Consider the following 6,000-nt stretch of genomic DNA (forward strand, 5'->3'; position numbering starts at 1 on the left):
GCGCGCTGCACCAAAGCCCCGTCTGAAATGGACCTATAGAATGTCAATGATTCTTCGCGGTCCCTTGCGGGAATAGATGCTATACTCAAAGTGTCATAAAGACGGTTGGTTGCTTTGTACAGTAAGTATGCGGCGCGCTGCATGCATGCCACGGGCCTCGCATAAATGCTAAGCTGCATCTGCACGCGGTGCGTGCCCCGGCATATCCACGCTTCATTAGTCCATTTAGGCCTGACGTCGAAATTTAAAAAAGTCTTCAAAATCCTGACAGTTTTCTGAAAAAACCTTATGTTTCTGTATCAGTGGTGCTCAATATTTCATGTCAAGGACCCCAAAAATTATATGTAATATGCCTCCGCCCCCCCATCTGAAAATATGTTGTTCCAGGGACCCCCCCCAGAAGCAAAGATTTGAGTTAAAAAAAAATATATATATTCCAAATCTGTGCCACATTTTCACGATTTTTCAAAAATAGCAGACCTATAAGCTCGTAGCGCGCCACTCGGTGGCGCGCTACGAGCTTGTAGATCTGCTATTTTTCAATAGCTAAATTATAACATAATGTTTAAAACACCAAAATGGGGTTCCCGCCCAAAATGGGTTAGAGTTATTTGCATTTTTGCCGCTCCACTGTTGGGTCTCCTCCAGCGGCAGATTGAATCAGAATAAGTGAGGTGGTGACTGAGGGCATCCGTATGACGTAGTTCTGTTGCACAGGAGCTCTGTAACTACAGTATAGAGGCTATAGGGTTGTGCCGATGAGACATTTTGGCCGATATCGATATTGTTATAATTAATTACTGTTATGGCCGATAACCGATATACCGATGTCGATATGATCTCATTCTGTATTCTGAAAAATACATGTAACAGGGTGTCTGCACTGCAGGCTTAGGCAAGTCAGATTTAACTTGAATAACTTTATATTTAATATTGTGAGCTTGTAGATCTGTTCAAGCTGTTACTTTCGGCTTGTAAAGACAGACCGATTAATCGGACCAATTCATTAATCGGTCTGGTTGATTAATCGAACCGATGCCGATTAATCTAAAAACAAGTAAAATCGGCCGATACCGATGTGTTTGCCGATTAATCTCCCATCACTAATAGAGGCCCGACCGATATATATATCGCTTTGGACCAGTGTCATAGCCATAGTCTTTGGAATAAAACTTAGTTTAGTTTTAGTCATATTTTAGTCACCTGGAATGTTTTAGTGTTTAGTCTAGTTTTAGTCGACTAAATATCATAAGATTTTAGTCGACTAAATCTACAGTTGATTTAGTGAACCCCCTACATTTTAGTCGACTAAAATGTATTTTGGCAGGCTTTAATGCTGTCGTAATGGCTGATCTTACACTTGCTGGAAATAGCCGATCTGCAAGCTTGTAGATCTGCTATTTTCAGCATGCAACCAAGTGTAAAATGACTCGGGTCTTACTTATACTGGATCTTTAGCAAACATTTTAGTCTAGTTTTTATTTGTTGACGAAATTGTCAATATATTCAGTCTTACTTTCAGTCATCATAGCTTAAGGTTTAGCCTATATGTGCACCTGCTGAAGCCTCTCCTTGGGCCATATGTGGCAAAGTGATAGTCAGTTTACAATATCCATTGTGGTCACGTGTATTCAATTCATTAAGACATTTAAAGACGTGCCCCGTCCTGGTCAGTCTGATCATGGAGGAGAAAGAACCTGGTTGGAATGACTCTTTCCTTACATGCGGTACGGTACGTCCAACCGGGGAAACTCCACCCTGTCAGGTGATACGAAGCAGCCTGCACACTCCTCATGCAATAAAGGAAGCATGAGCTCAGATTTTAGTGTTGGTTGTTGTTCAAAATCACACCGGTGTGAACTTAGTGGTGCAACTCCCCTCTCCCCCTGCCTCTCTCTCTCTCTCTGTAATTAACAGGCAACAGTGCAACACTATCTCTCTCTCTCTGTTTCTGGCACAACAGCGCCACTTTTGCCCCTACTGGTACTCTAAACATAGTCACATAGGTTAGGACGGACATTGCTGTTCCTTGGAGTGGTTGCACCACTCAAAAACAGCTGATCTACAAGCCCATAGCGCATCACTTCGTGCCACGCTGCGATCTTGTACATTTTTGAAACGTCATACATAGAATACAAGTGTGAGAACTACTGATTTAGAAGGCATTTGTAGAATAAGCCTCTGGTCTTTATGGGTTCTAAATCAAATCAAATGTATGTTTTTAATTGATTATAATTGATTTTGCACTTGAATCGGCCAAAAACAATCTGGCATCGGTCGGGGCTGTACAGTAGCTCTCAGCGGCGTGACTCCGGTTTAATTGATGCGTTATGATCTTGGAGGTTAATCCTCTTGTATATAATTGTATTATTGTGTTGCCGGAGCTGCTGACAATATTAACCCATTTAAGCCTGACCTCAAAATTTAAAAAAAATCCTCCAGTTTTCTGAAATAAATATTTTCACGGTTTTTCAAAAATAGCAGACCTACAAAAACCTTATGTTTCTGTATCAGTGGTGCTCAATATTTCATGTCAAGGACCCCAAAAATTATATGTAATATGCCTCCGCCCCCCCCATCTGAAAATATGTTGTTCCAGGGACCCCCCCCCAGAAGCAAATATTTGAGTTAAAATAATATATATATATTCCAAATTTGTGCCACATTTTCACGATTTTTCAAAAATAGCAGACCTATAAGCTCGTAGCGTGCCACTCGGTGGCGCGCTATGAGCTTGTAGATCTGCTATTTTTCAATAGCTAAATTATAACATAATGTTTAAAACACCAAAAGGGGTTCCCTTCCCGCCCAAAATGGGTTAAACCATTACACTGTAAACACAATGCGCTGCTCAAAATGAGCCCCAGATAGTATATTTACATTCTAATGGCATGCAAAGTGCCCTCAAGCACTGTCTGTGATATGCAATTAAGCCTTGAATATTTTCCATTATGTGGGCCGTGTATCACAGTTAAGTACATGAGGCATGAATTATTTCTTTTTTTTCTTCTCCCCCCTTACCGTGGGGGCAAGTCACGGCAGCATATGATTATGATAACACACATTACTTTGCATGAGTCATGTTTGGTGTAAAAAAGAAAATTAAGTACCAGTCGTTTTTTTTCCCTCTCTTGCGCTGCAAGCGACGCGAGGAAAGACACCACAGATGTCGTAGCTTCACGTGAGGAAATAGGATTATAACCCATTCTGACCTGAGATCAGATTCTAAAAATGTCTTCTACATCCTGACAGTTTTCTGAAAAAGCTATGTTTCTATGTCAGTCGTTCTTTGATTTTTCAAAAATAGCAGACCTACAAGCTCGTAGCGCGCCACTCGGTGGCGCGCTATGAGCTTGTAGATCTGCTATTTTTCAATAGCTAAAGCATAACATAATGCTAACACCAAAAGGGGTTCCCGGAACTTCCCGCCCAAAATGGGATAATCGTATCCACCATTTGGAAAGAGGAAAAGAAAAGAAAGGAGAACAAAAAACACTAAACCGGCACAAAATGGCGCACGGCACAGCACAACCTGACACAAACCCTGTTATGGAGTCATTATGTAAATTGTGAGTGACTTTTGACCTATGTTTGTCATCATTAAAACATGAACAGCTGCTCTCCCTAATGGTTTACAACCACAAGTGTTTGTCCTCACTAATGTCTTGACACACGTAGATCCCCTATCCCCGAATTAATTGGTTTTAGAAGTAGGCTGTAGGGACATCTAGTGCGTCTTATTTCTCACGGACACAAAGACGACTCGAAAGTAAGGATGGAGCTTGATAACTGATACCCGAAGAAATCTGATATTACCAGCTTATTGAGTAGTACCCGTTGTCAATAAGCTTTGGGCTTGTTTAAACAATCAAGACAAGAGGCGATCAAGAAGTAAATCATCCGTGCTGGCACAATCATGTCGGTCTAAAAGTGTATTGATACCTGCCAACTGAACCAGCACTGTCCAGGTAAACAAAATTACGCTTTTAAAGTGACGGTACACACATGTTAACCAGTTAACAGAAAATCGGAAATGTGGACTCGATAAGAACCCGGCTCGATAAGCCTGATCGTTAAGGTGCTCGTTATCAGTAAAGAAAATGACACCTGTGTGAACTGAGTGGAGCAACTCCGTGTGGGGATCCCCGGGGGGTCCCCGGAACTTCCAGACCCACAGGGACTCGCCCAGGGTGCCGGCCCGGTTCCGGCGAGCCGCCTCGTGTCCGAAACGGTCGAGAAATGACAGAGTTACTGTGTGGGGGAATTAGCAGACAACACTCCCTCTCTCTCTCCCTCTCTCTCTCCCTCTCCCTCCCTCTCTCTCTCTCCCTCTCTCTCTCTCTCATGCACGCTCCACATTGTAATTAGCAGGCAACAGTGCAACACTATCTCTCTCTGTTTCTAACAACAGCGCCACTTTTGCCCCTACTGGTACTCTAAACATAGGGACAGACATACATAGGGATGGATGGACATAGGGATGGACATAGGGACATAGGGATGGACATAGGGACATAGGGATGGACATAGGGATGGACATAGGGACATAGGGATGGACATATGGATTGCTGTTCCTTGGAGTGGCTGCACCACTCAAAAACAACAAGCTCCATCCCTACTCGAGAGTGATGCTATCGTTATAAAACTAGAATAATTTTAACATACAGATTGTTCTTTTCATAGTAGCCTATATTGTTCAGACTATGATGCCAGGTTCTTGGTTTACTCGTAATTCTACTTTACTGAGGCACTACACTCTCGGCATTTGATGTATGTGTCCGATGTACTTGATTTTGTTTTATTTCTTTTGGACTTGACAGAAGAGGCGAGGGACTGAATCAAATGACTTCATATTTCTCTGCATCAACGATTTCACTTCTGACGTTTAGGTGAATGATAGACAGAAGTATTTTGAAAGTGTTGAGTAACTCATTGTTTTACCCAAGTAATTTACATTATTTTAAGCCATTCAGGACAGGAACCCCTTTTGGTGTTTTAAGCATTATATGTTATACTTTAGCTATTGAAAAATAGCAGATCTACAAGCTTGTGCTTGTAAATCTGCTATTTTTGAAAAAGCGTGAAAATATGGCGCAAATCTTTGAATATATATTCTTTCAGAACGAACATTTTTAACTAAAATATTTGCTTCTGCGGAACAACATTCAGATGGGGGTCCGTGGCCAAATACAGATAATTCTGGGGTACTTCACATGGAAAAGGTTGAGCACTGCTGACATAGAAACATGAGGTTTTGCAGAAAACTTTTAGGATTTTTGAATTGGCCTCAAATGGGTTAAGGTGCATGACCAGAGAATGACCATCTTATCGCCGCACAAGGTCACAATTCAATGTTTTCCAAATATTGTATTATATTATGATCAAAGTCTAAAAATACCGTCCATTTTGACACTTTCATTCATGATCCGTCAATCAGTCCTTGAGTGCAAAATAGAAGAGCTAAAAATGGACCCTTTGAATTAATGAATCCGGTCAATTAAATCTACAAATTAATTAAACCCTCAATTAATACTCCCTTTCCCCTTCTTAAATTCTTTTTCTCCCAAAATTAATTTAAAATGGACACTCCTACAGTAATTATATTATAGGCCAGCTGATGAGGGCCTGTCTGTCTTAGAGACCTGGACTTGAGTTACAACTGCACTTTTTACTTTAGTTTTAGTTTAGTTTAGTTTATTTGATCATCTTCACCACCAGTATCAATACAATCGTACATCAACATAAGCAAACTGTTCCATAGTTAAAGGTGATCAAAGGGATTATAGGCTGAGGCTAAAAGCTTATACAGTTGGAGGCCATCGATATTGTCCTTTTCTTTTTGCTGAGGTTTGCGTGATCTGCGCAAAAGGACAGTTCACCCATTTTGGGCGGGAACCCCTTTTGGTGTTTTAAACATTGTTATAATTTAGCTATTGAAAAATAGCAGATCTACAAGCTCATAGCGCGCGAGCTTGTAGGTCTGCTATTTTTGAAAAAAAT

The sequence above is a fragment of the Electrona antarctica genome (assembly GCF_951216825.1).
Source record: "Electrona antarctica genome assembly, chromosome: 24".
Classification (NCBI taxonomy): Eukaryota; Metazoa; Chordata; class Actinopteri; order Myctophiformes; family Myctophidae; genus Electrona; species Electrona antarctica.